Here is a 27,422-nt window from a genome sequence, read left to right as displayed (position 1 = left end):
GCCCCCAGAGATTATTTTTCATTTTATGGACAGTATAGAGTGGGGGGAAGCAGAGAGTTTATTTATTTATCCTTCTCTGAACGACGTGCATCTGAGAAGACTCTCAGCCCTCCTATGTTAGCAGCCATCCAAAAAACTGTAAAATTTGAAGCAAAGAACAAAAGGAGAAAATGTCTTGTGAACTTTCAGATGCTTCAAAGTGAGGCCAGCTGACTCAGGCACGCAAAGAGAAGTAACTCAGAACTAAAAAAAGGCAGCAACACAATAGAGCTGCCCATCCCTGATCTGGATGCTGGCTAAGCAGTGCTCTGAAATAATCCACAGGCTGTAGAAAGACAGAATAACATGCAGAAAAAGTTTATATACATCTGCAGTACAGATAAGGTGACTTCTTAAGATAATTAGGAGATATACAGGCATAGAAAATGTGATCATTACAGTGATTTGTCACTTTATCTCAACCCACTGTACCGTGCTCCCTGGTGCCTGAGGTTTTTGCTGTGTACAGAGAGGCTTGTATATACTTTTCCAGGGTTTCACAGCTATTGAGGAATGATTTTAGAGCATTTATTTGGAGTGAAGATGTGCCATCAGAAATATAAATTCTTAACTTATTCAGTATGAAGCCATATGGCTAAGAAATAATTCATTCCAATGGGAAACCTTGGACAATCTGAACTTCCCTAAGTCGGCAAATATGCTGAAATCAAGCTTTTAATCACAAATGTCTCCTAGAAGATATTAATTTCCATAATGAGCTAAATAACTGTAGGTGAAGCTGACATTAAGTTCCATTAAGAAGTGACTTTTGAACAAAAATTTCTCCAGCTCATTTTTGAACAATTTCCTTTCTTGTGTCTAATACAGACTTTTTCCTACTTAAGCCCTTGCTATGCAGACAATTTTTCCTCAAATTAATATTTTGAATATATTAACACCCCTAATAACAGACTTATGATATTATTATTTCTATTCAGTAAATCAGGAACAGTCTCTTATTATGATAATGATATTGCCTAGCATTTGCTCCTGTACATAGATTAGTTGCCTGATTTCTCCAAACATACTTCATTATGACTAATAAAACCCCCAGATAAATAAGTGTAGATACACAAATTAGGACAAATATAATGTTATTAATGTTACTTTAATTTATACTCACAAGAAAACTTGCAGCAAGGTATAAATTTACTTGCTGAAGAAAATAAATGAAAAGATAATTAAACTCTAATTAAAATTACACTCTGATGTACAGCTGCAAGGATGAGCAATTCTGGCTAGAGCATCATTAACTGTGAATGTTAGCATTTGTTTGTACTTACAGCTAAGCAGAAATTTCTTTTAAAACCCCAAAGATCTCATTTCAGCACCCAAGCACATGTGCAGCCTCCCTGAAGATGGAATATTGAAGTGGTTTAACAGCAATGGGTTATCCATATGCTGAAGATCAAGCCTGGGTGAGGGCTTTACCAAATTCCAGTCAAAGGACACTTAGTCCCTGGCTTCATTTGTGCATCCATGTTAGCAGGGGGGGGGGGAAAAAGGGAACAACAGTGTCTCACCTTACACAACTCCACATTAGGGGTGTGAAGAGTGTCAGCCCTTCAACTCCTGGAGCAGAAGTGGAGGGATTTGGCTGGAGAAGGTGGACAGACACAGCAAGACCCCAGGCTGGCTCTCTGCTTGGCAGGCAGCAGGGCTGGACCATGAAGCAGCACCTGAAGCAGAAGGGATAAGGGGGAAAAGCATAATGCACTTGGTAATGCTGCACATAGTGCCTGCAACTCACACCATGTGCACCTGCAATTCTTTGCACATTTCCTTGCAAGTGCACACAAGAGCTCAACCAGCATGCCAAGTGCCTAGGCAAAGCAAACAGGGAAAGGGAAATGCATATTTATATATATGCAAGGACAAAAATAGTGTCATACAATTTTTTTGAGCCACGCTGAGTCACTGAAGAGGCACAACTAGAGGGTAGGAGTCCTTCTGCCAGTGCAGTTAGATACACACCCAGCACAATCTCTCTCATCTAACTGATATGAAACTGAACAAATAGGGATTGCACATCTGCACTCTTTTTCAGGTCCTCAGACACCACAGACCTTATTTCCTGCAGCATCCTAGCAAACTGGACCAGACCACACAGCTCAGCTGGGGATCTTCTCCCTTCATTACCCCACAAGCATATTTCTGTGGTAGCATGTTCCATGGTACCCTGGAGTGTGCAGAGACAACCAAGTTAACTCAGTTAAGAAAGGACAAGTACTCACCTCTGGAGTACAGAGGAGGAGGGAATGAGTAAACATGCACTCCTCCTCACTTTGTTGGAAAGGTATTTCCTAAACACCTCAAATGAAATTCATTGATTTCTGCATCCAAACAAATGTCTTGATGCCTCTGAGTAGCTGGAGTCAATGGTCTGAGTTGCAAGGAAGCTGGAGCTACACTCTCACTTCCTCTGAAGATTGTATCCTGTGTTGCAACTGCACAGAGAGGATGAAGTGGATCTAAAATCCAGCAAGCCACAAGGATTTAGTTTTACACCTGCTTCCCAAGGCTCATGTGATGCAGACTGAGCAGTCTAGAATTATGCTCTGATTTTTTACTCCTTTTACAGAATTAGAAACCAAAGTACTTTAATCTAGTTACAATGAGTTCTTTGGTGTCAGCAGCTATTTACACCCTTACCTTTTCACCACTATCTACACAAACCATTTTCAATTGTAAGAACAGACATCATTCATTTTGGCCTTTGGCTTTCCTTTTTTTTTCCCCCCCATATTTTTCTGACTATCCCAACCTGCCTGTGGACTACCAAGACCATAATCTACATTTTTCTTCACTTTGGAAAGGGCCTTTGTGGGACAAGATACAAAGCACTCCAGACTTGAAGCTTCAACTTTCACACTATGGTCAGCATTTATACAGCAAGAAAATTTACCATCAGAGGCATCTCTGACTGTCTTGAATTAATTTTTATGAAGAAGAAAAATCTATGCTATAGTCTTTTTAAAAGCCTCACATGAAAGGAACAATTACGGAGGCCCCCAGAAAAAAACATCTTAAAAATCCTCCTGTGAGTTAATGACAAAAAAACCTGTTGGCCTCAAAAACACAAGACTAACATTTGTAAGCAACACAGAACTGCAGGAAGTTACACAACACAACTGATACAATTTTCCCTTTAAAATTAATCTCACGGAATTAAACCTGCCCACACAGTGTTTTAAGGACAACTCCTCTGCAGCTGTTTTTTCCCCACTGTTTTATATTTTGTTTAAATTTCTACCCCAGTCAGCAGCCAGAAAAGGTCCAGGGTCTGCCCAAACATTTAATTGCTCAGACAAGAAAGAATTCAGCACCCACAAAGTCTGCTTTATCCTCTTCTCCTGGTTAAGGTTTCTCTGACTGGCAAAACTTGTTCATCAAGTTTAAACCAGGAGAAAGCTGTTCTGAGCACACAGGCTGTGAAATCCCAATAAAAATGGCAGAGCTAACATGGAGAACATGCAGCAGATGCATCAAGTGCACGAGGAGAATGTTCTTGGTGGGAGAGGGCTGTCTGAAAGGGGTGCTGCCCTCTGGCCCTTTGGAGACTCAGGGCCACCATCTGGTCCCTGCTCCTCATATCTCTTGCCATCACTTTGCTGAGGTGGCTCCAGAAGCTCACCTGGCTGGGAAAGAGAACCTCCAGTATCCCAGCACAAACTGGTGTGGCCAGGAGGGTGAAAGACTGAGAGCAGTGTGAAAGCCATGACTTCCCTGGTCTGTCTTCTCTTGGGAAGTAGAGGGAATCTTAGGCTTTGAAGTTTTATTTTAATCCTCATCCCTGACAGGCAAAAGCTTTTTCTGTTAGTTGCCTTAAAGTAAAAGGAAAAGAAAGCAGAGACAAACATTTCCAGAATTATTTGTTAATTTTTTTGGCAGCTGTACATATACTACTCTCTTGCTGTGACCATAATCGAAGCCTAATGTTGCTCCCAAGGAATGCTGTGGCAGTATTCCCACTGCCTGCACTGGGAGCAGATCTGAGGCCTTTGTTTGGTCAAAAGCTGTTCCAGATGGAGTCCAGAGGATTCCCACCCGGCATCCCAGTTGGAGAGAATGATTCTTCCCTTCTCTTCCAAAGGGAGCTTTCTGGTCCTACCATGACCTGTTTGGGACCAATAGTGGCAATGACCCCTCCCATGGTGCAGTGTGAGCCTGGGGGAGGAATGGGCAATGCACACCTGGTTAATCCATGTTCAGATGGTTACATTTGGTGTAATTCAGCTTGGAGTGGTGCATATTGAAAGGATTTTGGCTGGTCACAGGATTGGAGCTGCTCCTGGGACAGAAATGTAATGACAGCACAGCAGTGAGACAGGGTTGGGAAGGATGTGACCACTCCAAGCTCAGTCCTGGTGTAGCTACCTGCAGGAAAGCACACCAGGGGTGTAGTGCAGGAGGAATTCAAGCTACTCCTGAGGGGACCTGACAGCCACAAAATGGAAAAGTCTTTAGTTCTCCAGTGAAGTTGCTTTAGGATCTTTAATGGTGTAAAATTGGTCAGAAACTTAAATCTGCATCACATAAAGTACTAATTCTGTCATTATCAGTGAACCATCAGCCTAGCAATTCATTATTCAGTGAATCATCAGCCTGATTTCTATGACCATATGAGGTGAAGTTAGATGTCAGAGCAGAGAATCACAGGAGCACCTCTTTGCTATTTTTTATTGCAAAAATCACTGGTCACCTTTGTGAATTTAGGCACCTATCCTCATTATGCATTACTCTCAAACAAAACTTTCCCTCCCTCCACTTTGTTCCCAGCTCCCTGCTGATCTGTGACTCTCAATCTGAAAGCAAACTGATCTTGTCCATGCAAGTAGAACCTCTGAGCCCAGACTGCAAATTTAGGCCAGTAAATACAGCAGCCCAACCTCCCAGGTACCCACAGTACCCATTTTTTGCTCCCAAATGTTTGATTTGACAGCACCATCAAGCCTTGCCAGTTGAGATGAAAAGATCCACCCAATCATGCAAAGTGCTTTTCCAAATCCCTGCTTATTCAGAAACTTCCAGTAGAAGCAATTAAACTTTGTCCTCCCTTAGGTTACGTGGCAGAGGCTGTGCAGGCTAAAAGCCAAGCACCCTCATCAATATTCCAGCAGGAAACAATACACCACCACTGGAGAACACATGGACACAAGGCACCTACAAGTTTAGATAGAAAATTTTTCATTTCTTGAGTGGGATGGGTGCTGTTCCAGCACATGGGTACCTTTGCTACCCAATGCAATCACTACCTTCAGAATTTGTGTCATAAATCAAGGCTTTCTTGTCTTTCTGGTCAATTTAGCCTTAAACCTCAATCACAAAAGGCCATCCAAAGACCCTGTTAAGATTTTCTAAGAACTATTATGCTAAAATGTAGCCCTTTAGTAAAATTTTGTTAAGGCATGCATGGAGAAACGAGGGAGCATACCAAGCAAATTATTTGGGTACTCCTGTAATACAGCTGAGATTCCTGTGAGTTTAATCAACAGGCCAAGGAAAACAGGAGTTCTGACCACTTGTTCTGCTCTCCCCTCCCACACAATTACTACAGGGATTTGGCTTTTTTTTAAAACAACTGCAGATGTACCTGCTTGCCAGAGGGGCTTCATTGGCTCAGTTATGTTAGAAGGCAAGAAAACAAACACAAATCTAAAGCTCAGAGAAAGTGAAGGTTTGTTGTTTGTTTTTTTTTTTAAATACACTATTATTCACTGAAACAAGCTTGTTTCTTGAGACACACTGGTTGAAAACCAAAGCAAAACCCACACAAACAGAAACACCCATTGAAAAACAACAACAACCAAAGCACCACTGCTTTTCTGTAGGGTTCTGGAGCAAAAAGCTTTCTTTTGGTTTGAGCAGCCACCAAACTGGCTGTTGAGTCTGCATGAAAACAGTTGGTGGTTCCCTCTGAGATGACCCCACCAGTGAGACAGATTTATGTAACCAGGAGGCCCTGTGGGCTTCCAACCCCTTCCTGACCATTTGGGCTTTGCTACCACACGTTGCCATCTGCTGAAAGCTCAGGGAGGAGCAGAAAAGCAGAGGTGGTAAGGTATGGGATGCTTTGTGGTCAGCAGACAAATTTGTATGACATTTTCTGCCTTCCGTTTTCCCAGTGAGTGAGTGAAAGCTTGGGCATGTTTGTCAGCCTGGCCCACTGTTAAATGTCTCTTCATGGAAATAAGGGGATATTTATGCACAGTGACTAATGAATGGATGCATTCCAGCATCTGCTATTGTGTATTTCCTGTAAAGTCATTTATTATTCTATCTAACAAACACAGTGTTCTTGGGTTGATGCTTAAGATTAATGAGGCATTGACTGCTATTCAAGAAACAAGTTCAGGAGACACATTTTCTCCCATTCAGCTGTGCTGATAGTTTAATTAATGCCATTAATACATATAAGTCACCAAAAAAAACCAAACCAACCTGGTTTATGGTAATGCTGGGGAAAGCTGGCAAAGGAAAGGAATTTCAAAGGTAGAGCTACAGCAGATCCCTTCCCTTTGTTTCCAGGTAGCACAGGATTCTCCAGACAGTGGGTGATCTTACATACTACACAAAGTAACAAAACCCCAAGATGTAATGAGCTGAGGTAATGACAGAATATCAGTCTTAACTCTGCTTGTGTGGGCTTTGTCAGATCCTTAATGTCATTTCATTACAATTTCTGTGGCTGAGGACACATGTCAGAGTTTTCCCCCCAGCCCTAGAAAGAAGTAAAATGCCCTTTATTTGAAATGTCTGAGTTGATACAACAGCCCATCACCAGTGCTGTGGTCTAGGGTTTAAAGATCCATTAGGTGGCTTTTCCAAACGTGCCATTATGCTGATACAACAGAAGGAAGGTAAAGGCTCTTGTTCAGTGCTCCTCATTTTTTGTTCAAGTTTCTGCATGGGGCCTTTTATATCAGGGATGCAGGAACACATTTTGCCCAGTTGCCAGGCCCACTCAGACCAGCATGGAAAGCTTGGTGTGAACTGGGATGTCACTGGGTCTACAATTCATCAATAGAGCAAGGAGTGAGCACAGGAGTATCCAAGTGTGAGTGGGGGCAGGAACCAAAAATATAGCCAAAAATGTGGGACTTAACAGGGATTCCCAACCCTTCTCCCAGGAGGAAACAGCATCAAAATAAAGGTAGAGTACCCAGGCACCAAAACACAGGCCTTCTCACTCTGAAGTCTTATCTGGGGTTATCTTTTATGATAGGGGTAATCTCCTCCACCTATGATCCCCACAGACTTCTGGATCCCCAAACAAGCAGAAGGTGTCAAAAAGCCTGGAAAAATCCATCATTCTTACAAATTAGAACAGTGGGCCAAGACATTGGTGATCCAGACAAATAAGCACAACAATATGTAACTTTATTACAGGTATAGGTGGCTGCTTGCTGAGCTTCTGGAAACACAGCTTGAATTTCATTTGTTTGATCTTCCTAATAATAAATAAATTAATAATAATAATAATAATTTTTCTTTCCTCCCTTTCACTGTTTTTATCTCAAAGATAGATAGTAGAAAAATAAAACCAGCAACAAAACCAGCCCCCAAACAAAGGGCTGGATGCAGAGTTTAGTGCCTGCTAGAGCAGAGAACTCCTGGGCAGATAGAAGAGAGAAAAAGCTCATTAGCTGCTCTCACTGTAGCAGGAGATTGTAATTATTATTTTACTTCAAGAATTACAAAGTCCATAGAGCCACTACATTAACCAAGAGGCCTCAAAAGATACATTGAGGTGCTCAAGAAACCTTCCTAAAACCCAACCTACAAAGAAAAAAGTTTTGCTTTTATTAATTCAGTGTTTAATACATGGACACTCTACAAATGTCTTTGCTACTTAGAAAATGCCCTCCTCTCACAAGCTATCCAAGCCAGAAGCTCCAAATGGCTGTCATTTTCCTAACAAATTTTTCAGCCTGGAACAGTGATGTTATCAACAGGTGTAGGAACACACAAAGGAGTAAAATCTGCCAGACACAGGTATCACTCACAGATCCCCCCAAAAGAAAGAAAAAAAATAGAGTAAGATACAAGAAGCAGAATTTCCTTCACAGAAAGTGCTTCTACAAACATATTTAGATTTTTTTTTTTACATACTTATCCCTTTATTGTGGGAGTAACAAAGATAGAAAACAAACCAGAAAAAAGTCTAATGCACCACTGAATTCTTAGTATCACTTAGACCTTTTTAATTTAAATGTACTACTCCAACTTGTTAGGAAGCACTTTGATTGATAGCCTCAAAAAACTGAAATTTTTTCCTGCCAGGGTTTCCTAGTACTCAGCCTGTGGCTGTTAGCATTTGATTTCAAGACACACTGTACTAAACTGTATTAGGCATGTGAAAGGACTTTCATTCCTCATTAACTGTGCATAAGAAAGGATTGTAACTTTTAAAAAGAACTAAGCAGCTTTGTAAAAAATGCGAACTTCCCTTTAACAAAAATCATACTTGTTAAGACTTTTTTTTTTTTTTTTTGATTCCCAGCTGAACTATGCTTCAACTCAAAGCAAATAAAGTCATCAGTTGACTCCATTCTACTAGAGGACAGCATTAAAAAAAAAAAAAAAAAAAAGAAGTCCAATGGGTCCTTGAACAGTGGTCCCTTGTCTGTCACATCAAGACATGGCTTATACTTCACACACTATTGACCATGAAAAGCAACCCTGCGACTTTTGAAGCCCTATCACACTCCAAAAAAAACCATGAGAGAAAACTTTTCTTCAAATGTCGAGGCTGGGGGGGGCTGACTGCTCTCATCTCCTATGATTAATGACTTGTGGCCTCATTGTGTAGAGCCTGCTAATTACCTTCAGGCTGATTAAGGCTGCAGAATGCAAAATTCAGCTTGACAAACCTGGGCAGCCCCCACCCCAAACAAGGCTGACGCAGAAACTCTGGCATCTGGTTTGTTGATAAAAAATATAGTAAAGCCCTTCTGACTAGGAATGAATGTAATCCCAAGTGACTCTGGGCTTCACCTAGCTAGGAGCTGGAACTGGAGTATTTTTCTGTACAGTACAATAATTATTTTTCTGTCCTATTCAAGTTGACTGTTATTTGTCTAAAAACTGGCTCGGTACTATGAGTAAACAGGCATGATGCTAACAAACTTTATTCAAGACCCATTTAAAATTCAGTTAAAAGGCCAAACAAAACAGCAAGTGGATGCTTTCAGTCTTTTAACAAACTATTAACAAATGAGAAATGGTTAATTAGGATGTTTTTGAATAGCTGCACTCAGCCTTGAATATGCATTTAGAAAAAAAAAATTAAAAAGAAGATAAAAAGGGAGCAGAAAAGCAGCAACTTCTAGATTGTTATTACCTGGCCTTTTGGCCACCTGCTTTACTGAAACACATCCCAAACTTTTGCTGTGGTAAGAACTGCTTGCCACAGCTACAGAGCTGGAAGTACATAAAGGGTTTCAATCCCTTCTGCCCTGACACCACCTCCCCCTCCTTCTTCCTTTCCTCTCCCCCCAGTGTGGGATTAAATCTGCTTGTTAAGTTGATCTTCACATGGAAAAGCATTACATTCCACTAACACAGGAAGGCCACAAATACTCATGCCAGATTTTTAACACTACCCTCGTGAAACTGATGCACTGCAACCTAAGGCTGATTAGCTTAATAACTGATTACTCCTCCTCTGGGCACCAGCAACAAAAATTCAAAACTTTAGCAGCTCATATAATAAAGTAATATGAGCTTGTTTTTTTCTGAGACCTACAGCTTCAAGGAGGGGAAAAAAATTACATTTACAGAACAGCTCTGAAGAGGGGTAAATTTCTTGATTTTGGTGGGATAGGTCACACTGATAGATCAAAATCACACTGATAAAGGCCTAAATAGTATCTTGATAAAGAGGCCACTTAAATGTTGGTGCACAAGGGATAAGTTAACCAGATTTCCTTAGTGGAATTATTTTTAATAAATTCAATAACGAATTAATTTTAATGAACAAACCTGAATGCCTGCAACACAGCAGCTGTTTGAATTCAAGAGGTTTCCTTTTGTGCTCTGCATATCCCAAAGAATCCCTCACTTGTGGCACCCATCACTCCCTGGCTTTGGCTTAGAGCCACAAGGCAGCTGGTGCACCAGGTCCTGCATGGTGTGCAGGGCAAGACAGACCTCAGAGGAGCAAATTCCAGTGCTGAAAAAATACTTCCCCATGAGTTACTCCTAGGAGTAGCTGCAGCAGGCCTTGCCTAATGGAGGGTTTGCAGGAGTGGGGCTAAGTTGATGATGAAAAGCAACAGATGGACATTAGAAATAGTAACCTAAGGTAATGTGAGAGGACTAAGATAGGCAATGCAAGTAGAAGGGCACCATCCACAGGCTCTCTTCAAGCTCCCACTGGGAAGCCTAAGGCTTTACCTACCTTAATTAATGCTACCTGAGCACTCACTTTGCATTGGAGTATTTTCTAAGCAGGAATGTATTTTTTAAAAAAAGTTGTCAGGAATTTGCTACATAGGCTCATGTGATTCATATGCCTTGATTCAGCAGAAGTGTTGTTTTATGAAATCAGTTACTACCTTGAAGCACCCATTATTTTGTTGCTGTTGCTTTTGGACTCAGTAGCAACCATGTTTTTAAGTCCTTCTGTGCCTACACATTTATTTTCACTTTAACTCTCCAGCACACACACGGTGTGGTGTGAACACTGAAAGACCAACTACTGCACTGCTGGAAGGTAGCACAGCTCCTCTGACATCAGTGGATCAACATCTCACTCAAGACCTGGGATTTAGCTTCATGTTTTAAGCATTTTTCTACGCTTTACCCTGTTTCTTTTTTGCCTTGTTTTGCTTTCAGTGAGGCTCTTTGTAGTGTCGTAACTCACAATCTTTCCAGTCAGACTTTGTTTATAAAACCTTTATTGTTCCAGAACAATGGAGTTGTGACCTGTTTGAAGGCAGGATTGCAATCAGGGCCCTCCTCTCTCTACTTTCTCAGGGTGCACTTTCTGGTGGAGTGAATAGACCACACAACCCTATTGATGTCAGCCAGGAGGGAAAAAAAAGGCTCCTCCAATAAATCTAAATGTAAATCTTCTTGCCCTATCTCACCATCTGTATCAATTTCACCTAAAGCACAAAACTAGTCAGCAGAACAAGTATCCCCAAAGCCAAAAAGGCTGAATTACAGCTTGCAGACCAAAAATGAAATTGGTTTATACTTAACAGCAGCTTCAGGGAATTCACAGGCATAGAAAACAACAGGTGGAAATGTAGCTTAAGCCACGACAGTGCACAAGATTGACCCCAGCACCATGAATATGCTTCAGCTCTCTGTGTCAGTTCCCACCTATAAATTTCCCCAGGGAGAGGTTCATGGCTTCTGCTGCTTTCTGAACTTTGTTCCAGGACTCTTAGGGCAAGCATTTTGGTGAATCTGCATGGGGAAGGGAAGCACTTTTTGGAATCACAACTTTCTTCTGCACTCTGAGTCAAGACTCCTGCAATTTGACTTTACATGATCAAAAGGCACATCGAACACATTGTCCCAAAACCTGAGTGGCACCTGGGGCCTCAGCTGGTAGCAAGCAACTCAGAGCCATTGAAATCTGAGCTGTGCTGGCTTACACCAGCTGTGGAACTGACACTTCTGCCTTAGTTTGGCCCATATGCCCTTTCTACAGCCCTCTATAAATGAGAGCACTGCTTTTTTCATGCAGGCAGAAATCATAATTGTCAGTTTTTTCCTAGTCTACAGGTACCCTCAAGCACCCTGTGGTAGTTTTCAGCCCAGGGCCTGTCAAAGCTGCTCCCACAGACCCAGATGTAATAAAGAGAGAGGAGTGAATTGTCAGGAGTCAGGGCAGTCACCTTCCCTTGGCCTCACACACACAGAGTGCAGGGCAGAGCACATACTGGTTTGCCTCTGATCCCACCTGCAGATGGGAGACTGACTCTATCAGATACCCAACCAAATGGAAACAGCAATATATACAAATAATACAACCAACACTACTAAAATTATTTTTTCGTCTTTAAACCATTTACTTCCCATCCTGATGCTTCATTTTCTACACCTTCTTTGCATGCTTAGGGTCACTACAGCTACTCACAAGACACTAAACTGAAAGCATTTTCTTATAAAAGCTTGTGAGGCTACTAGAGACCTTTAGAACTATCTAGATATACCTTGGTGGCTGACAGAAAAGATAAAAGCTTTATTATATTAAGGGAAAAACACCTCACCAAGTGGTTAAGTTAGTGCAAAATATTGAGGGGATTGTTATCTAACACTGGGTAATTTTCAGGCCATAGGAAATGCAGCATCAGCCAACAAAACAGACACCTTTTACAAATAGAGATTTGCTCAGTAAAATTCGTTTTCTGAATCCACTGAACCACAATGTGTAAGAACTAGTGCTAAGTTTGCACTGAAATAATTTACTTAGGTACTTTGTCAGTATTTGTGATGAGCAAAAGCATAAAGCCAACACCTTTGACCCTTGCTCTTCATACTCTGAAAAAGTGGAAACAAAAACTTCAGAAGTCTTAAAGTGTTTAGAATTTGTCTTTTTCATTAGATAAAATGCATGTGAACATCATGCATGACAGAAAAATCCCACGTGTTTATTTATGAGTATGCATACACTGATCCAATTCCTATCAAAAGTACTCAGAGCTCTAATTTAAGCTTTACTACTACACGTATATATTTACATACATACTATGCACACGTGTCTGTAGAGATGTTTCCCTTCCTGAATCTCACAGGCCTTGGCTAAAGGACAGTTGCCAGGAAAACCAAATTAAACTGTTTTGAATTTATTCTCTGGCTACAGAGTTTAAATTTAATTCACACCAAATAATAGTGCAAAGGAACACAGGCACCTTTCTGGGGAAAGTCTGAGATCCTTTAAGATCCAGTTCTTCCCCCAAGGTGAACAGAAGATCTTCTATCAGCTCCAGCCCTTAAATGACCTTCAGATGAGCTTTAGCAGATGAACACTGGGAGAACAATATTTCTGTGAAGCTGAACAGCCCCAGCAGAGTGGGCTCAGTCCCTGCTGCAATGTCACTCATGACTTTGCTTTTCAAATTTTGCCTCCAGTGCCACAGAGCAATTACACACAAAGTATCAGCACGAAAACAGCCACAACTTTTTTTACCTTATTTGAAAACACCCCATTCTGGAGCTCTGCTTCTAAAGGTCAGGTAGGGATTGCCTAGAACAGCTCCAACCCTTATAAAATGTCCATCTTCCAGTCAGTGGCACCTGTGGTTTTGTGCATGTGTTTAAGAACAGGAAGGAAGGCAGTCAAAGAAGAGTGAGCTTGCTGCAAAGCAGAGAAGGGAAGGGGTTTTCCTTAACCTCAGTGGATGATAAAATCAGATATCAGAACTCAAGTGTACTCTGTCACCAAAACAACACCTGCCTTCAAAATAAACTTTTTCTAGTGCTCAGAATAAAAAAGTCAGAGCAAGCAAACTGAACCTCCAACTTCTGTGGGAAAGCTGAAAGCACTTCAGAGCAGTGGCTACCATTTTGTCCAGAGTCAATACAGCTTCCAACAGAGCAGGGCTCCAGTTTGTGGCCAAGGCTTTCAAACTCTGCTGCATTGAGCAACAGCAGCACAAATCCAGCTAAGTTAAATGATTCCTAAGTCTGAATTATTACTTATGTTTTCCAGCATTTACTCGATGCTGACAGCACTAGCATTTTTCTGTAATGTCTTCCAGCTGAGAAGAGAATATCAGAGTGCTTTGCAACAAGAAATTACTGTTTAAAACGTGAGGGGAAAAAATCAAAATAAACATTTAATTGTTACAATGGAAAAGCAAAGGATTCCATCTAAATCAAACCCTGCCAAAGGGAAAACATTACTGAAAATGCATCAGAACTAAAAGCACAGTAACTGATTTCATAAAACAACACTTCTGCTGAATCAAGGCATATGAATCACATGAGCCTATGTAGCAAATTCCTGACAACTTTTTTTAAAAAATACATTCCTGATTAGAAAATACTCCAATGCAAAGTGAGTGTTCAGGTAGCATTAATAAAATTGTGCACTTATAGTTAATATAAGCTATTAAGATCAGACCAGGATTCTTTGATCAGTATCAGTTGCCCTGGGCAGACCTACTCAATGGGTAACCACTCCTCCTGAGGGAAAAACAAAGGAGAGAAAAAAAATCCCTAGGAAGCCAACACTTACCTTGGACAGTCTCAACAGGAAAGCAGAGTAGGGATCTAACAGAAGGGACCAGCCTAGGAGGTGAAGCAAAGCAGGGCAGTCCACTGCTGTTCCCCCAGAACTTGTGAAGATAAGAGTTGTCCATCCAGCAACTTTCAGGAAAAAAGGTGATTCATTTCTCTCTGTCAAAACACTAGACAAAAATTGAGAGAGGTAAGAAGAGCTCTCCTGAGTACAGCATCCCTCCCCCTCCTCTGACAGCCAAAGATACTCATAACATCCACAACCTACCAGTTCACTAACACTGAGGTTATTTAGCAACTCACAGAAGGTGATGTAAAAATTTAATTATGTGTATTGTTAAATCCCACTTCCAGTAAAAGTAGAATAACTAAGCTTTGCTCTAGCATAAAACACTTTATGAGGCCCCATAAAGCAACCCTACCATGCACAGACAATGCCTCTGCTCCTCAGGATGAAGCAAAAGGCTCTGTTAAGTCACCCCACTGCTTTTATAGTCTGGTGATTGGTTCCACAGATGAATATCACCACCTAATGAACTCAGGTGTCCTCATTAGTGCCTTATTCACTTTGGCTCTGGGTTTTATGCTGATTGCCTGGGCACTGGAGGCACAGCAGCAACTCCCAGGTGCTCCCATTAGCAAGGGGCCTGGGGGAGGCTGAGGACAACTGGAGCTGAGGGAACACTGTGGTGGGGTGGTCAGAGGTACAGTCGGCCAGGCACACCCATTCCTACCAACACACTGAGAGCAAAGTGGTAACTGAGAAGTGAGAGTGCTCATCACTGAGAGCTGTTGTGTCCCAGCACCCCAGGAAGGTCACCACAAAGGCAGAAGCAGCAGCCTGAGAGAGCAGAGTGTAGAGATGCTGGAGGAGAGCAGATGGGTAGAGAACCAGAGCAGAGATTTGGGGATGTGCAGGCCTGATGAGCCAAAAAAACCCTGCATTCATGTGATGCACCTGCTTGAAGATACATGAAAATAGATCATCTGAATATTGTGCTGCAGGTCTAAATGGCTGGAGATCTACAAGACCATAGTTGGGGCAACCAGGTTAGCAACAGGGGTAACTAGAGATCCAACAAGGAGACCATCATCATCTACAGAAGTTTTTGAGGCAATTTTTTTTAATACCAATTTAATATAGTAGGTGTAAGGGCAGCAGGCTTTTGAGCATACTAACTCTTGTTTGATGGAAAGGACATAAAAATCACTAGCAGGGGTAAATCTGGCCTCTTGGAATTTTGGTTATTATGCAGAAAATGTTGGAGAAATACATTTCTTATTGCACAATATAAACCAGCTCCCTCAAGCTAGGTCATAACTGATTAAGAGGCATCCAGAGTTTTTTTTTCCCACTGAGCAACTAGGAAATTAACTTTATTTTCAACTATTTATTGTATACTACAAAGCTACCCAAAAAAACCCTCCGAAGTGTATTTTAGATGCTGTTTAAAAATCAGTGCCCTGGGATGTGGGGGAGGAAATCACCAGTACTTAAAGTTGGTAATTGAAATTATTAATAATAGTAAAATAATATATCCATTCTCCAAGCAAGCCATCGTAATGCTCAATAATTAATTGCAATTTCCTGCACTAAATACTAATGAATTCATTTGCAGAGCAATGTAGCTTTATACGTTGATTCACTTCCCTAAGAACTGTTTGTGTTATGTCAACAATTTTATACACTAAAGTAATTTGTAAATATTTATTATTAGTTTCAACACTTCTTAATAAAAAGCAGTCATTTCCCATAAATGCCACAGCAATCTTCAGAGCACATCTGTGTCCCCAGCAAGCACTCACTCAGCCTGGCTGCTGAGTCCTGTCACCAGCTGGGAGCCTGCTGCCAGATCCATGTCCCAAAGAGCAGACTCAGCACATCTCCAGGGACCTTGCCCCAACCTGGGATTTGCCAGCATCCAGCCTGCCTGTCTCCAGAGCCCAGCATTTCCACTGGGAAGAGGTTCAGCCACTTCTGGGAGAGAAAAGCATCCCTCCAGCTCAAAGACACTGAGTTAAGCAGCTCTGAATAATCTCTTCCCCCCCCTGTACACTTTCCAGCTTTTCTGTCCATACACTGCTTCTACTGCACCATCTTCTAAGACAGAATTCTTCTTCCTCCATTCACTCTGCTGGGACTGCAAATATTTATAACAGCTTTTTCTACTCAGCTGGGAAAGTTACTGGGTCCTGATTTAACCTCTTGTGTGCCATGAGGGATGCAGAACTCCTGCTGCATTCACAGGCCTGATCTGGAGTGTTTCTTGGCAAGAGTGGCAGCACTAACCAGGGCACTGCCTTCTGGGGAGCTCCAGGAATGGGACTGCAGACAGCTCCTGCAAGCTGAGGACACACAAACCTCCTGCCTCTCCTGGGCTCAGAGTTAATGGGGAGACCAGTTCCAACCAGTTCTCTGTACATGCTGTGAGAAAGAGGTTACCCCACATAAGGAACATGAACCTGCAATCCTGGGTGATGGGATCATCACCATCCTCCTTGGACTGATCCAGGTGCTGTCCCTGTAGGCAGAAAAGATCCCATCTTCTGCAGCACTAGCAGGAGCGGTGCTGTGTGCTAAATGGGCCACATCAAAACCCTCTTATCTGAACCCGTGGCACCTGAGTCCCCACTCCTGTCCCCCAGGGTCCTCTCAGATGGCCCAAAGTGCTGCCCAGTGCTCTGCACATCCTTGGGCACACCACTGTCACACCACTGTCACACCCAGCTGACAACACCTTTCTTCTACTGTTTCACCTGAGTTGTCTCCCAGCTGTTTGGCCTCGTGACTTATGTCACCAGCACCCAAGTCTCTTATCAAACAGACCAAAAGGAGGGGGATTCACAGCACCCTTCTAAGGCCTGGGAGTCCTGGCAGGATTTCTTCCATTCCTCTGGACATGAAAGCTCTGGTGTGGCCAGTCCCTGCCTGCTTTCCCAGGTACCTCTGTGGTGTTTGGCTGCAGGAGCTGTGCTCTCATGGAGAGGGAAACGTGGATCTGACTCAAAAGCTCAGCAGACACAGTATAGGTTGTTGTGGGTCAAGGAGCAGACCTTCTCAAAATGAAATGAGAACTTACAAGGGCACCATTAATTGCCTTGCTCTTGATCCCCAGCAAAAGACAAAAGCCCTGGGATGGCACTAACTGCACCTCTTCATCTCAAGAGCAGTGAGACAAGAGCCAGCTGTATGATCATACTGTTTCAAAGGGCAGGTCTTAATACAGCCAGGACAACAGGAAGAGTTCCAAAATTTGGCTCTTCCAAGGTGCCTCTGGGGCTATTGCAATGCAGCTGCTACACAAGGGGGGAGTCTGTCCCCAGGGAGCATGGAGCTGGGGCAGATTTTTATCAAGGCAAGGCTGCCCTCCTGCTCCCAGCTTTGCTGGAAGGGGGAATCTCTGCAGTACAAGGTCCAGAGCTGGGCTTGGTGGTTGATCTGTCAAGCAGACCCAGAGCTCCTGGGGGCTCTGTTGAGAGAAACAGAAGGAGTAAAAGGATGAGATTGTATTATTGTAGGTTGAGAGCCAGTCTGGGTGGAGTGTTAATCTCCAGGAGTATCATTGCCAAAGTCACTTCTTAACGTAGCAGTTCAAGAGACAGCCTCTGTCTTAGGGCTGGAGGCTTAACCTATTTGATGTCACACTACAAGGAGAGCAGGTGCTGGGTTTGCAGTGTGTATTTGATGTCTAGTGTTGAAAAGTGAATTGACTGAAGTGCTGTCAGGCTGCATTTTGAATGATTGCACTGCTAATGTCACCTACAGGCTTCTTGATGGACATTCTGCCATACACAGAATACAGTAGGCTGGAAATCATCATTTGCAAATCATCACCTTTGGAAGTACAACTACCAATTCAGCTGGAAAAAAAAAAAAAAAAAGAAAAAAGAAAAAAAAGGAAGAATTGGAAACATGTTGAAGAAACATTAACCTGAGGAAGTGAGCAAATCAGAAACACCAAATATTTAGGCTCATGGATTTCTCATTATGGGCGTTTTCAGCCTACTGTATTTCTTTTTGGGGTGTTGCATTTCAAAACCTGTATTTCGTGTGCTAATATCCCTCTACCACAGGAAATCTAATTGGGTTGTCTTCTAACTTTTGACTGGTATTCATCAGCGTGGCACTTTGGGGTTTTTGTTCATTTATGAAAGCAGTTTTACAAAACCTGTCACTATGTATGAACGTGACAAAATTTGGAGTAGAACACTGGCATATTTTTTAAAGGATATGGGGATTTAGCTAAATAATTGTCACTGAGATTAACGAGAACGTGGTGTTTAAATTCTGTAGCTGATCATATAAATCACAGTTCTGTCCTATATTTCTTTGCCCCTAACACCAACCTGGGTTAGAGTTAGTCTTTATTAACAGTCATGTCACAGCATAGGGGTGAGCAAAATTTCCTTATTTCCAGTGGCTATTATTCTCCATAAAAGTAGAATCCTGTGATTAATTTTACATCGATCTGGAGATTAATTTTAGCAATGTGGTAAAACCATTGGCTAATAAGTGCTCTCAGAACCAACATCCCAGAAAGAGGAAGAGGCAGGACTAAGGAAACATCAGTATTTCACCACAGCCATCTGCTATTGTCAGCTGTGTTAGCTACTCACCAAGAATACTGAAACCTTTCTTCCAGCTCTCATCTGTCAATTTTTTTGAGAAATTTGGTATGAATTTACTTCGACTACATGCTTCAAAAAAATAATAACTGAAACTGGGACACAGGATAGATGTTCAACTGTTTCATGTAAAAATACTGGTGTTTGGGTTTTTTTCCAGCTACCAGCATATTTCATACATATATATATATATCCCCAATACATCATACTCTCCTTGAGAATTACAGAGCACACCATCTCCTCCAGAAGAACATTTCAAATTCTGTATAAATTTGGCACTGCATCAGGGAAACTCTACCCTTTCCACTAACAAATGAGGACAAGGAGGCCATTTTGAATCTGCAAAACATCACAGAGCAGGTTAGAGAGCTCTGTAAAACAAAAGGATTATGTGTTGAAGCAGGAACTGCTTGTACAGGTGCAAACCCAAGCAGAATCAGTAATGGGCTTGCCCCCTGCCCCTTAAAACCCCATGCTCATGGGTCTAAGAAGTATTCTTCAACTTTGTAAGGGCCCTGAGTTGTACCATGTGTAGAAGTGAGCTGTTCAAGAGGATCCTGTTTATTCTTGAGTAGAGAACATGGCACCAGGCCACTGAGGGTTCAGATCCTAACAAAAGGAAGGTTAGAGAGGAGCTGGCCTGCTGCACAGCACAATTATTCATCTTCAATCCTAAACAAAGGCCACCCCTCAGGAAGCAGCTAGAGGAGGGCTTCTCCAAAGAAAGAACAAGCAGAGTCCACCCCAGAAAACATGTTGGTGTGGCAGGGCAGCAGATGCATGGCACAAGAACACCTATAACTTGGCTTAGGGGACAGCTGGGTGCCAGAGGCTGACCTAAAATGGGGCCTGGATCTTCAGGCAAGGGTTGTGTGTCTGTGGGGTGGTGTCCCAGGGAAGCTTTGCCAGAGCCATTAAAGCCAACTGGGGCTCTGCCTCAACCCAACCTATTCTTCAGAAGGAGATGAGAGTCTAGAGCCCCGTTTAAGCAAGAAATGCTGCTGCTTACCAAAGCCCTGGGTTTTACCTTTCAATAAAAATATACACCTGTGCTGCTGGCAGGCTGGCTGCTGATCAAGAAAAGATCAGGTGTTTTTTCAGCACCTGATATCACCTCCCACACAGGCATGTGCTGGGGCAAAAAAAGTTGTGCCCAAAGGCTGATGGGTACTCTTTCCTCTTGGTTGCCTGCTAGATAAACTGAAAAAAAACCCCAAACCTAAAGAAAGGCAGTTTAATGAAGAAAAGTTTAAATATACAAGTATGTGCATAAGAAATAGATAAAAAAGCACCCAGGTTTACATTTTTTGGTTCCTCTCACTAAATTAAGTCTTAAACCATTAGCTCCTATTAAAAATTGGGTGTAAGTCTTCCATGAGTAAATAGTAGGCTCATCAGCTTGTGTGTCAGTTTAAATGGAAATGGAATTAACAGCTTCTAAAGGAATCTTTCCATGTTTAGAAATTAGCTGGCTGCCTGATTACTGAGAATTTGTAAGCACATTTTTTTCTTTCACTGCTCTGCTCTTTCAACGTCAGGGATGGTAACACTCTGGGAACTGTTTACCCAAGACCAGCGTGGTTGAAGTGTTACTTAGGATCTCAGTTAGGATTTCTCAGTTTTTAAATGTTTAGTCCTCAGGGGGAAGTGAAAATGACAGCAGGAAGAACCTGGAGGTACTAAGCAGTGCTGAAGCTGGCACTTGATGACAGGAGAGGAATGAACACACCAGGCACTACATCTTATGATACAGCAAACAGGGAAGTTTGTATTAGATGGTATCAACCTTTGCTGTGCCTTGAGCACAACTGAAAGGAAAGAAATAAGCTGATGAAAGTTACAGGGCACAAAAGCGAGGAGAGTGCATGGAGAATGGGAAGCTAGGAATATGTGTAAAATGGAAATAAACATTGGGCAAAAAAATATCTAAATAAAAAAGAGAGACTTGTCATCCCTTTCATGAGAGCTACTGTAAGCAATGGTTTTGCAGTTCAGATGGGAAAAGAATTCAGATTCCTTCCCCCTTTGCCAGTAGTCCCATCAGAGGGGGTCACTGTGGCCAGCAAGGAACTGCAAGTGGCCAGCAGGCTTTGGCAACTGATCCTCTGAGCCTTGAGGAGTCTATAGGAGGAGTCTATAGGATGAGTTGAGTCATTTTCCCAGAAGGCAGGCTACCAAGAAGGGTAGAGTGTATGGAGACAGCAAGCAAAAGCCATCTTGGGAGTGCCCAGCATTCCAGAAGGGCATTCCCCATGTAGGTGAGTGATCCCCTCACCAGAAATGTTAGAAGCCATGGGTTCTTTTTTTCCCCTGAAAGTTAACAACAGGTTGGTTCAGAGCCACGAGACCTCCCTGGGCATGCTGATCTGAAACACTCAGCTCTGAGCACAACCACAGGGTTTGGACACGTGGAAATGGGCAAACATCTTGCTGACCCTGCTTTAGGTAACCTGCTTTCAAACCTATAAAGATGTTCCATTTGCCCTCCTGAGTGCAGATTGTGGAGTTTCATATCCTGGTCCCACCACTTCCCATCAAAGTTACAGCAGAACAAAAAGGCTGTAAGATGTTCTTCTGGGAAGACAAGTGCTTTCAGAGGCTTGGGTATAGCCACAGCAGAGCCATCTCTCCATCCCTGCATTTGGAAACAAGTTGCCTTAGGAAAGATTCAAAAGAAAGTTTGCTCTCCCTTTCAGCTGTGTTATCCTCTTCCTCAGTGGGTCAAAGTCCTCTCCCTAAGGTGCAATCATTCTTAGGAAATCCTACCAGGAGAAGAGCAATGTCTGCCTTTCCTGTGTTACTTTCACAACAAAATTGTAAAGCTGTGACACTCTGAGCAGGCCACGAATTCCAGAGGCCAAACTGTAAACACTGCAGGAATTCAAGGTCCTTGACATTTCACGGAAAGCCGAACCGTGAGACCGAGGCAAACAAGCTAAAGGCTAAGTTAAGATATGTCTACCAGCTCCTAAGAAGGATCAGTTCAAATAAGGAACTGCAGTTGCAATTTCCTGCTTGATTGTCACTTTCTTCCAGTGAAGAAATAGTCTGCTACTGGCCCTTGTCAGGAACAAATTACTTTCCCTTCGCTGCCAACTCAGCTCCACACGCCCCACGCAGAAGAGAAGCAAACTGCAAAAAGCCAGTTTCCCCCAGAGGATATGAACTACACAGACTGGTAATCTGCACAGATCATTTCTAAAGGGTAACTTGCTCCTCTATGCTGCTCTCAGTAAACACAGGCTAAGTGGGAGTTTTGTCCTAAATTAATTGGAAAAAAATTTTTCCAGGCCGTTTTTTTGCACAGGAATTCTCAGCAATGAAAAATTTTAATCCCACGAGGGCAAGTTTTAGGGAGGGCTAAGGCAGAATCTAAATCCAACCAGAACAGAAATGTGGTGAAAGCATCTTGGTATTTGAGCTTGTATTCTTGGACAGATCCGATCAGCACAAAGACAAAAAAAAGTATTTTTGGTAATTAAAATTTATTACAAAGGAAAACATTTTGAGGCATAGTAATTTAAGCCTTCCAATTTGTTTGCTTCTAGTGTGGGCAAGAGACAATAAACAAAACCCAGGCGTTCTGCTCGGGACAGCCTCACCTCATCCTTTTGAAAAATATTATGCGTGTGAGAAAAAAGGAAAATTGTCAAGAGTCCAAAGTGCAGGGTACTCACACGGGAGGGGCCTGTGGTGTAATCCCAAAGTCCACATTCAGCAGTCAGCATTCAGTGGCAGTTTCAGAGAGGAAGGCGCGTCCTTCCGACTTTGGGATTTTCACCTGAAAAAGAGTTTAAAAAACCTGAGACTAAACTGACTAAAGCAATGATGTAAGCTTTCAACTCAGTCCATTAGCACAAAGATTTTCCTCTTCAAATATAAATACCCTCGTTACTTGATTACTTTGGTGCTTTGCTTTTCTTTACCAGGATTTGTTCAGCCTAAAGGAAAGTTTTTAACTTTACTGTATCTACCACACTTCAATAAATCCAGATTTGGACAACTCCTGCCTGCTTACTCAAGTTTCTGGACTTGTTCTCTCCTAGGCAGAGGGTAACTCGATCCATGCATCCTGTTGATTCTTTCAGTGTCTAAAATTAGCACCGTGCACACGCTTCCTTTACCTGGTGGTGTGCTCCCCAGCAGAACCAGGGCCACGCTGCCTGCAACGAGGGCCCAGCTGTTGCTTTTTCACAGGAGATTTTCACCTTTTATTTTACGTGCATGAAGTGATCCCACCCTGCTCTTGCTTTCCACGCACACGACCTGCCCCATTTTGTTTGGCTAAATGCTGGAAATGATAGCAGGGTTTTCTGAGCCCAAGTGGTGGCATCCATCCTGAGGTGGGATGAGCAGTCCCCGTGACTCTGACAAGTCCAGGCATGGCAGGAATGACACAGCACTCGGAGGACTGCACTTTGGAAAGGCTAAAGAGAATCCCCCAGCCTCTCATTCCTCTGCTCTTCCTTTCTGGTGAGGATCCCTTGGGACACTCCCGGGAGGAAAACGTTTGTCAGAAAGCGGAAGGCAACCCAATGGGAACCATGGGTGAAGCTGTGTTTACTTTATTTAGAAATGACACCCCATCCCTGTCCCCTGGGGCAAAACTTCTTTTCTAGACATGACCTCAGAGATGTGCTACACGCACCCTGCACAATTTATCACCCTGCTGCCTATAATTAGGTTTGTTAACATACAGCCTGGTGCAGTCTTGTTGACTGGGAACTTAATCAAGTTACTATTGAGTTCTTGTATGCATTGCTTGGGGTGACTGTTTTACTTGTAGAATTATAGCTGCGACCAACGTGAGGAAATTAGCTCTGGACACAAGTTTTTTTACTTTTTTTCCCCCTACATGTGAAAATATTTAGCAAACAGTGACAATGATGGAAAACAGTAGGAAACAAAATGTTCTACATTAGTATAAAACATGAAAAATGCAGCAAGGACCCTCAGTGGTACAACATGTGTTATGCTGGCTGGCAGTCCATTAGGCTTGATAGACATTTCACTTACCTAAGTCAAATATAACAGTCTAGTATTCATTAATATAAGAAGGGGGTTGTGGAATCAAGCCTACCATCTGGTTAGAACGACAGAATAATCTACAACTCATGATTAGGTCTAAGGAGTGGAATTTCACTTTAATCTTTTTCATTGCTCGAAATTTCCATCTGCGCAGTACGGCACATCATTTTTCTTCAAGACAAATGTGCTGTTTTTCATGTTCCAAAATTAGATCAGAAGAAAACGATTAATCATGTCATGGCCTGGGAAAGGAAACAAAGCCCTGATATTTCTCTCTCTCTCTCTCTCTCTCGCCCCCCCCTCCCGCTCCCCTCTCACAAGCTCTGGCTGTTTGCAAGGTCTTTTCTTTCCCTGCCTCGATTTTCATCACAACTTTCAGAGATTTCCCCGTTGTGGTCAGGGAGAAATATTCAGGAAACAGGAATGTGAAATCAAGACAGGGCTTGGATTCGCAGAGCCCCTTTGACTTTCCCCTCCCATCTCCCCCCCCTCCCCACCCCCACTTTGCCACTTCATCCTTTCTCTCCTCTCTCTCACTCCACACCACCCCCCCAACCGTGTGCCCCCTGGCACAGGAGGACAGATGGTGACCTGTTTGCATGTGACACCATAACTGAATCTAAACTCAAGGAAACAAGTCACCGGGCTGCAAATTAGTGGGACCACACAACTGTCAGGTGGCAGTCCCCTCTGACAGTTGTAGGGCCATTATAGGAACATTGATGTTTTCGCAGTGTGACAAAAAGGAATCCTTCTTGCAGCAGACCTGTCTGTCAGCTGGCTCTCAAGTCATAACAAATCCCTGGCACTCAGCTGAGGCTGAACATTCGCAGCGTCAGGAGGATGATAAATGACCTGCAGGGCTTTGAAGTGCCTTGGCAGTTCAGATGGGTCCGCAGTGCTGACAGAGAAATATACACAACAGCGTAACCAATAATGAGAACATTAAACATTCCTGCTTTGTGACAGGCTGACAGAAAAACCCAGCCTCACATCAATCATCTTTGGAGATATAACCTTGACAATTAGCCCCCTCTCTGATACTCAGAGTAACCTTTCCCCCTCCCCCCCCTCCTAATTTTTTTTTTTTTCTCTTTTTTCTTCTTTTGCCTCACTTATCTTCCATGATGTTTTTTTTCTGGAACGGCAGAAAGGGAAAACACAGGAGAACAAAAAAATAAAAAGCAAGCACACATCAAAAAAGATCTTTTCCTTTTCCTCCATGCAAAAATAAAATATGCCAGGACAAAGTTTATTTGATGGACTTCCACCTATTTCCCTTTAGGAGAAAGGAATATATTTTTGCCCTATCTGCCAAAGCATCTGTCACTACAAATACTCCTAGCAGAATTTTGTTTACTTATGTTGTTCCTTAGTTGGTTTTTTTTTTTCCTTTCCCCAACTCTTATATCTGTATCAGTGCACTCTGTTGCCAAGCATCGTTTCCACTTGTAAGAGTGAGATGATTAAGCAGGAGACTGTCCCCTTGTTACTGTATTCCAGGATCATTCAATAAAACAGATAGAATCTCAGATTCTACCCATAACCTTGTGGGTTTTTTTCTTTTTTTGTAGGTGCCTGTGCACTGCTTTGCCATTTTTTAGATCCTTTTTCAGAGCACAAATAATCTTCAAAGGACAAATGAAAGGTGCAGCTAATCTTCCTGAAAACTAAACACTTAAACACTGCCTCTGGAAACATTCTCACCAAAGAGCTGGGATGCAATCTCATCCTGAGGACGTTCTCTCTGCTCCCAGGGATGCTTTACCCAGCATGGGATCAGCAGAAATTCCTCCTGATGCACACAACTGACTTGCCATGGCTCTCCAGACAGCTGAAGGGTTCAGGCAGTGGGGTCAGCAGGAGTGGTCTGTGCCCTGTGAGAGGTGAATTAGGCTCCTGAGCTCTTTCTGCACTCCTTCCCAGTGGCCTGGAGTCTCCAAGTCACTAGTTCAACCCCACACAGAGGTTTTAAAGAAGCTTAAGCACCCTTGTGAAATAGCCTCAGTTCATAAGTGGGGTTGAAAATGGCATTTGTGGTAGAGGTTTTAATCTGGGGGAATGCTGATAATGTGAAAAAAAAAAAAAAAAAGCCCCTTCTGCCACTCAGATCATCAACAAATCCTCTAAGGTGCGTTGTGCTTGGGTCTCTGTTTCTCTGTTCCTGAAGGTATTTCTGCTTTGCTTAGGCACTGACAAACCTGCACCCCTGCTCTCATCCAGCACAGCTCAAGGACTTTGATGTGACATTAGGGTAGTGAAACAGATTTACAGACAACCAAGCACTTGTAAATTAAAAAAAGCTGGGACTCTAACCCTGAGGTGGAGCCTGTCCCCATGGCCCTTTTGCCTAAGCACACTTCAAGGTCCCTCTGCAATTCTGCAGCAGTGGGAAGAAGATGAAAAGAAGGAAAAAACCAAGGCCTTCAACCTACAATGCAGTTACAGAAGAGGCAGCTACAGCCCCAGATGACTCTGCTGAAATAATATATTCCAGAGTCTGTCAGCTGAGTCATGCTGCTGTCAGAGTTTGTCCCGTGCACGTGGCCACAGCTGTTGACTGCACTGTGAGAAGAGGTCAGTGTGAAGGAGAAAAGAAAGGTATCAGAGAGATGATCAGCAATAAGTGGCAAAAATTGTTCAGCAGTTGCATGGCCTGATTTCTACTCTGATTATACAGTTCTGATAAAAAGACAAACCATGCAGTGCCAGTTTCATAACCCAGCAATGGCAGATTGCTGGGCAGGTCTGTGAGGAGCCATTTCACTCTCAGGTGAATACTTTTAAGAGGTCAGGCTGACAGTGCTGGACATGAAAAACTTTGCCTCAGCTCTGCCTGCCTAGTGGCTCCTGACCAACTGTGCTACAGCACACTGAGAACTCACTGTAGTACCTCATTGCATATCCTACCTGGAGGGACTGGAGTCAGACATGATTGCCAAGTCCTGCTCAGGCTTTGGAAAGCCCAGATGGTGCAGACTGAGGCTCCAGCAGTGAAGGGCTGTGCATCCAGCTCTTTCCTCTAGGTCTGAGATCAGTTTCTTGTGACAAAGGGTCATCATTCAATCTTTGGCTTCTCTGCTGAGAGAACAGAAAGTTAATTCACACCACTGAGTACCCAAAGACAGATTCCTTAACTCATTACAACTACTGCTCTGCTTGTTACGAGTCTGTCTCACAGCCAGGAGACCTTTTCTCACCATGCTGCCTGGTACAAAGGACACCCTCAGACACTGCACACGTGTGATCTCCCAGAGATCAGTGGTATATGGGATATATTCATAGGTGTGTCTATCAAGCAAATAGGATTTTCAACCCATGATGACCAAGGGCTCAGAAAGAACATCTTCCTACCTTGCTAACCCACTCCCCTACCTTGGCCTCCCCTGACAGCAGCAGCAGTGTTTGGGTACTTGCTGCTGACAACTGAATCCATAAAGGATCATTGTGTAAATGTGCAGAGTAAATGGGCTCTTTCCTTCTTCCTTTCCACCTCCCAGCCTGCAGAAGAGCACAGGCTGCTTTCAATA

The 27,422-nt window shown here is 42.8% G+C and overlaps 1 long non-coding RNA gene across 3 annotated transcripts in view; it reads right to left on the bottom strand.

Moving 5' to 3' along the window:
• LOC139798129 (uncharacterized) overlaps window positions 1-27,422 on the bottom strand; it is a 217,666-nt gene that overhangs the window by 37,858 nt on the left and 152,386 nt on the right. For 2 of the 3 annotated variants that reach the window (XR_011726740.1, XR_011726739.1), the window contains exons 5-7: window positions 26,803-26,973; window positions 22,542-22,645; window positions 14,237-14,397 (exon numbers count right to left, since the gene is read on the bottom strand). This is a non-coding gene — a long non-coding RNA (uncharacterized lncRNA). The remainder of the gene's footprint in view (window positions 1-14,236; window positions 14,398-22,541; window positions 22,646-26,802; window positions 26,974-27,422) is intronic. The other variant, XR_011726741.1, reaches the window with a different exon arrangement.

The sequence above is a fragment of the Heliangelus exortis genome, chromosome 7 (genome assembly GCF_036169615.1).
Source record: "Heliangelus exortis chromosome 7, bHelExo1.hap1, whole genome shotgun sequence".
NCBI lineage: Eukaryota > Metazoa > Chordata > Aves > Apodiformes > Trochilidae > Heliangelus > Heliangelus exortis.
This window is presented reverse-complemented; position numbering and strand designations above follow the sequence as displayed.